The sequence below is a fragment of the Bison bison genome, unplaced genomic scaffold (genome assembly GCF_000754665.1).
Source record: "Bison bison bison isolate TAMUID 2011002044 unplaced genomic scaffold, Bison_UMD1.0 scf7180017864224, whole genome shotgun sequence".
Classification (NCBI taxonomy): domain Eukaryota; kingdom Metazoa; phylum Chordata; class Mammalia; order Artiodactyla; family Bovidae; genus Bison; species Bison bison.
In genome coordinates this window covers 379,272-386,737 of record NW_011494796.1, presented here as the reverse complement: position 1 = coordinate 386,737, position 7,466 = coordinate 379,272, and positions in this window count along the sequence as shown.

Genomic DNA, 7,466 nt, shown 5'->3' with positions numbered 1-7,466 from the left:
TGATAGCTCTACCCCCAATTGAACTATATATAATGCTGACCCCAATTTAAAATTCTAGTAGAGTTTTTTTTTAAAGGAACTTTAAATGTTTATTCTAAGCTGAATCTGGGCTTCCCTGGTGTCTCAGCAGTAAAGAATCTGCCTGCCAAGCAGGAGACATGGCTTTGATCCCTGGGTCAGGAATATTCCATGGAGAAGGAAAAAGGCAACCCACTTCAGTATTCTTGCCTGAAAAATCCCACGGACAGAGGAGCCTGGTGGGCTACAGTATGTAGTGTAGCAAAGAGTCAGACATGGCTGAAGTGACTGAGCACTCACACACAAGCTTAATCTAGAAAGAAAAATGTGTAAAAATGGTTCATTCTTTTTATTTATTTTTTTTTATTTTTTATTTTTATTTTTTTTACGTTTCTAACGTATTTAATTTGCATCGTCTTTTTCTCCTTTTAAAGTTCTTGTGGACCAATCTTGCAAAAAGGCAAAACAGACCCAATGGAATTTTTATCACAACAGATATCAAATGTTACAAAATTGCATTTTTTGCAGCACCTTGCGTTTGGTACAGAAATGATCAAAAAATGGTTTTATTGGTAATGTTATTTCACAGTCTTTAGTCAAACAGTGTGAATTTTGAGGAAATTGGGTAGGCGGTGAGTAGTATAAGCAATTAATCTTTTCTCTGAAACAGTCTTTTTTTTTTTTTCTCTCTCTTTGTTAAAACTGCCTTTGCTGGGAAAATCCTCAAAATATCCCTCTTTCTGGCAGTGTACAATCTCATTTTGGCTGATGCTACTTGCCACATTAAGGGTATAACTCTAGCATCATGTCAGGTTTCTCTTGCTGTAGCTCCTGGCATTGGACATGAATGGTGTAATTCCCTGGTGCTGCTCCTTCCAAATTCCCCAGGACCCACACAGACAAAATTGATTCCAAATGACATGTGACTACCTGCTTCATGGTTCACCTTTTGCCTCCAGATTCTATCTTCTAGCTTGGAGGATATCTATAATCTTGCCAACTTGTCTTGTTCATCCTGTCTGCTACTTTCAGCAGTTCATTTTTTCACAAATTCCTGAAGAGGTTTGTGGTATGTATATGAAATTCTTAAGCAAACCAAACAGATTGAAGCAGTACACTATTTTTAGTAGTAATAGCTGGTTTTAAAATTTTTTGAGAAGGCAGTGACATCTCTTTTAAAGCTACCATGTCAGTGACATTTTCCCCTTACATCTTTTTCAGTAAAAAAACTAAAATAAAAAAAATAAAAATAAAATAAAAGGCCCACACACACAAATATTATTTTCCTGACTTTTATTATGCTACTTCAATTTCTTTGAAATAAGATATATTATCTAAATAGATAAATTGATAAATTATCATTGATACAGTGTTTTTATAAATAATGGGCCTTTATGGCACTTAAAAAATAAAATGTTTATTTTATTATGAATTATAATATGTAAACTAGTGAAGGTTTTCTCTCCAGATGTACTCAGCTTTCAGGGCCTAGGGATGTTTCTGATCACTATGTTTCAATTGCTCAGCCTTGGTTAAGGAGCTATGTACACTCAGTGAAGACTGTATTTGCCTCCATAGTAAAGAAATATACAGAAATATAAGGCCCATATTAATAATTATTATAAACTAGACATACATTTCACAACTTGCAGTCTAGAAATGGTGTTGACAGAACTCCAGGATCCCAGGTTCCTTTCCATGTCATAATTCCCTCACATTTTTCTGGTTTTTATTATAATCATTTTCTGCACATATTATAGTTATACCATTCCCCTTGTAACTTTAATTATAACTTTTTTTTACCAATATATAAATTTTATATTAATTGGAGTGCACAATGCCTTTCTTGAATGTGGATCTGCTAAAGATAAATCCTCTCAATTCTTGCTTACATGAATAGTATATTTAATTCATCTTTATTTTTGAGGGATATTCTCCCATGTTACACAAGTCTACATTTGTTAATCCTTTATCCTTTTGAAAGTGTGATTCCATTGACACTAGCTTCTACTGTTTCAGATCAGATATCATTATTTTTTTTATTGTTGTTCTCTGAATTTGATATGCCCTCCTCACATCTGTTTTCAAGATTCTCCTTTTGTCTTTGATTTTCAAAGGTTTTCTTTGATATGCCTAAGTCTGATTTTCTTTGTTTTTATCTTACTTAAGGTGTGTTGAACTCCCTGGAACTGAGAATAGACGTCCATCAGTTTAGAACAGTCTCTGTCATTATTTCCTCAAGTATTTCTTCTGCCCCATTTTACTGTCCTTGAAATAGAGTAGTATGCTAAGATATTTGATATTATCTCACAGATCTTGGTCAATTTTAATTTAATTTTTTTTTCTCATTGTGTTTTTGGATGATACCTATTATTCTGTTTTCATGATCACTTATTCTTTCTCCAGGTATAGCCAGATCATCAAATGACCTCTTCATTTCTAACAACATACCTTATAATTTATATTTGATTTCTATGTGACTCTTGCTTGGAGTTTCTAGATTTCTGCTAAAATTCTGTATCTATTGATAAATCAGTTTTCTCTGTTCCACTAAATTATCTTGTTAGCTTACATTTGCTAGCTTATTTATTAGCTTATATAAGTTAGCTTATTTGTTCATTTCAAAATATCATCAATATATATTCCTCTACTAGCTGCTTTTATCTTAATTATGGTTCATAGATTTCTACTTCTTTCTAATTATATTTTTATTATATGGCAGATCATTTGTACAAAAGAACATATAATAGAAATTGAAATTAACAATATTTAACCCAAACACGTGTATGGACCTATATTTGTTATGCCATTATGGTGAAAGTGTACTGAGTCAGTCTACTCTCGAGTTGAGCTGGTTTTGATCTCTGTTTCAGTTTTAGTTAGATTCAGCTTACTACTGATTTCAAATGTTTTAAAGTCAAGATAACACAGCCTCTTCATCAGACTAAGCATAGCGCTGCCCAGTAATGAGATGCTACTGAGTTATTTCTCTCAGGGCTTACCCTCAGTTTTCTTTTCCTAGTGATGTCTCTTACCATCAGGGATATTTCTTTCACCACTGATTCATCAGCCTTGGTGGGAGAGCTTTTGCACATTCACTGAATGCATTTGCCTCCATGATATCTCTCTCCCCTTAGTCCTCCATACCTGTCCCGAACTTTCAGCACACTGATATATTCTTAGACAAAGACACATAGGAAAGAAATAGCAGATGGGTACAGACTTACTCTATAACTAAGGACCCTGGGTTATCAAATGCATCGTATCACCCACATGTAGCCATCAAAATCTGTTTTAAGTTTGGGTGCTTTCTCCCTAACCTCAGCTAGGGATAGTTCTTTTGCTTTTACGCCAGATATGAAACCTCTAAAGTCTCTCTTTGTGAAAACAGTTGATTTGCCTGCATCCCTCTCCACCAAAAAAGAGTTGGCTCTATGGAACTGTGTGAATGGAGTCCCTTTGAGTCACTCAGATCTCACAGAATTCTTTCATGACAACCTACCTAAAGTGGACTCTTCTCTCATCTTCCTCCCTATCACATTGATGCCAAAATCTCAGCTTCTGTGCACTGGAGCCAAGTAGAATCTGTGTATAAGGCTTCCCTGGTGGCTGAGATGATAAAGAATTCATCTGCAATGCAGGAGACCCAGGCTCAAGCCCTGGGTCAGGAAGATCCCTGGAGGAAATGGCGAAGCACTCAAGGATTCTTGCCTGAAGAATTCCATGGACAGAGGAGCCTGGGGTAGCCCGCCAGTGGTCATGAGTTAGCAAAGAGTCTGACAGGACTGAGCGACTAACACTTTTTTCAGAAAAGAATAGGATGCTTATTGCTTTGCTAGGCAAAATGGAACACAGTGAGCTCCTTCCCTGGAAAACTTTGTGTCCCAATCTGGGAGGATTTGATGAGGAATTTGACTTCCCTGGTGGCTCAGACAGTAAAGCGTCTGTCTACGATGCGGGGGACCCGGGTTCGATCCCTGGGTCGAGAAGATCCCCTGGTGAAGGAAATGGGTATCTGCTCCAGTACTATTGCCTGGAAAATCCCATGGATGGAGGCACCTGGTAAACTACAGTCTGTGGGATCACAAAGAGTCAGACACGACTGAGCGACTCCACTTTCTTTTCTTTTATAGCAATAGTTCAAGGATGAGCTTGCTGACAAGATTAGGGTGTATGCAGCATTCTTAGTGGTCTAATCTTGATGAGTTTCTCTGAGTCCTTTAATACAGCCTCAGGTGATTTCTTGCCTGCTCCTTTCTTGATTAGCAATTGTTCACATCTGCCCATTGGAATTCAGGGAAGGTCATCAAAGCTAGAGTCTTGCCTAGCAGAAATTGAGGACAAAAAGACCTCTGTGTCTGGGAGCCTCATAGAGCCCTGTCAGTTTCAACATGAACTTATAACAGACTTTCCTGGTGGCTCAGACGGTAAAGCGTCTGCCTGCAATGCAGGAGAACCGGGTTCGATTTCTGGGTCGGGAAGATCCCCTGGAGAAGGAAATGGCAATCCACTCCAGCACTCTTGCCTGGAAAATCCCATGGACACAGGAGCCTGATAGGCTATAGTCCATGGGGTCGCAGAGTCGGACACGACTGAGCAACTAGTATTTACTTATCACCACTTTCCAAGTTTCTTTTGAGTTATGAAAACTCCAGCTCCAGGAGAGTATAAAATCTTTTTTCAAAAGAAATAGTCTCATTATCAAGAATGTTATCTGCATGTATATATGTATACACTCTATATGTAATACAAATATACAAAATATATGCAATGAAGAGTTTAGAATAAATGCATAAGAAAATAGTATATAGAAGAGAACTGGTTAACTTAAGAATGAGAAAGGATAGAAATTTAGAATCAAATTTTGCAAAAAATAAAATTGAAGAAACTTTCAGTTTTAAATTAAACATTGGTTCAAAAGGCAAGATAGGAAGAATTAAGATTCAACCAAAGAAATACAGGATTTTTTAGAAAGGAGATTTACATATTATGGTATGCAAAATAATGGCTTTACAGAAAAGTCCACATTCCTATACCCAGAATTTGTGAATAGATTACCTTATATGGCAAAAGAGAGGGCTTCTCTGGTGGCTCAGATGGTAAAGAATCTGCCTGAAATGCAGGAAGGAGACCTGAGTTTGATCCCTGGGTTGGGTTGGGAAATCTTCTGGAGGAGGAAATGGCAACCCATCCAAGGTTCTTGCCTGGAGAATCCCATGGACAGAGGACCCTGGTGGGATACAGGCTCTATGGGGTCGCAATGAGTCAGACAAGACTTAGGGACTAACACGCACACACACACACACACACACATGCGCAGCAAAAGAGACTTCATAAAAATGACTAAATTAAGAATTTTAAAATACAGCGATTATGCTTGTTTTCTCTGCATCCCCAATGTAATCATGAGGATCATAAGAGGGAGAAGAGACAGAAAGGGAACACAACCATTGTTTCAACACAACGATTGAAACAACCATCAAAGTGATTTGATAACTGATGAAAGGTGTTGTGCAGTAAAGGATTAACTCAGCAGACCTGAGTAGAACAACCTGTCTTCAGGATTGCCTGTTGGATGACTTCTGGGAAATGAGGTCTAAGCCCTTGAATATTGTGCTTAATGTGATTGGACTCAGATGCCTGAAGCTTTAGTCCAAGAGGTAGCAATTTGATCTGAGAGTTAATGTGATTTAGAGTGCACACCTATTTTACTCTGGACTGTTGGAGTATGAGAAGCCAATGTCAGTCACATTGTGCTGTGCTGCATGCCTGCATGATTGATCCCAATAAATACCCTTGAGCTTAGGTGAGCTTTTCTGGTTGACAGTACTCCACATTTGTCATACATCATTGTTAGCAGAAGTAAATTCCTCCATGTGACTCTACTGAGATTAGACACTTATCTCTACTGAGATAAGATACATGTTCCTTGTTTTTCTTGGATTTACATCATTCACCTTTCACTTTGGAGACTTAAGTCTGTATCTTCTCATTGTAATTAACTATAACCATTAATGTAAGTTGTAAAGAAACTTCTTGCAAATCATAGCAACTATGAATGGTCATGAGATCTTTCAACCCAATGTAAATTTTGTTCCTGTGTTATTTACTAAACAAAATAATTCTAATGTATATAAGACTACCAAGGCTGTTTTCAAAATCAGTTATTACTAAAAAGGTAATTTCCATAAATTAAAAATATAACAAAAAGTAGCTAGCATCTGAGTGAATTATGTTTTCTAAGCACCATGACAAGAGCTTTACATGATAAAGGGCTCTTTATTCTATGAGGTTAAAATCCATAATGTGACGGTTCGATTTTATAAATTGAGAAAATTTAATTAATCCCTGAAAAAAAAAAGTATTATTTGGCAAAACCGACTCCCCATTCTTTACCTTCAGTAATTATTCTACACTGTATTTAGTATAATGTACCTCAGAATATTGATTATAATGAGGTCAATGAATTTAAATTGTGAAATATACTTTTCAATGATAGCTAGTGTTTACTTCTGTCCTATGAATACCTAGTTATCAAATTTTAATTTTGTTCATGCACTTTATAGCTACTATGTATGTATTATAGATCATTTGGTGGCCATGCCTTCAGCCATGATTTGGAAAGAGTAATGTAGCAGTAATAGCTAGGATATTATGAGTGAACAGAAAATAACAAGTAGTGGCCTATTTTTGAAGTAAATTTATTAATGGAATTCATATTTTATTATAAACTGGCATAGGTATACTTTCACACAATTAAATGACTACAATCTGGTTTATGTACATTTTAAACGAAATCTTGTATTTATTTATGCAATACTAAACATGAAGTCAAGAAACACCTGGAGTAACAGGCAAATTTGGCCTTGGAATACGGAATAAAGCAGGGCAAAGACTAATAGAGTTTTACCAGGAAAATGCACTGATCATAACAAACACCCTCTTCCAACAACACAAGAGAAGACTCTATACATGGACATCAACAGATGGTCAACACTGAAATCAGATTGATTATATTCTTTGCAGCCAAAGATGGAGAAGCTCTATACAGTCAAAAAAACAAGACTGGGAGCTGACTGTGGCTCAGATCATGAACTCCTTATTGCCAAATTCAGACTTAAATTGAAGAAAGTAGGGAAAACCACTAGGCCATTCAGGTATGACCTAAATCAAATCCCTTAAGATTATACAGTGGAAGGGAGAAATACTCTTGCCTGGAAAATCCCATGGACACAGGAACCTGATAGGCTACAGTCCAAGGGGTTGCAAAGAGTCTGACACATCTGAGCAACTAGTACTTAGGTCTGATAGATAGAGTGCCTGATGAACTATGGAATGAGGTTCATGACACTGTACAGGAGACAGGGATCAAGACCATCCCCATGGGAAAGAAATGCAAAAAAGCAAAATGGCTGTCTGGGGAGGCCTTACAAATAGCTGTGAAAAGA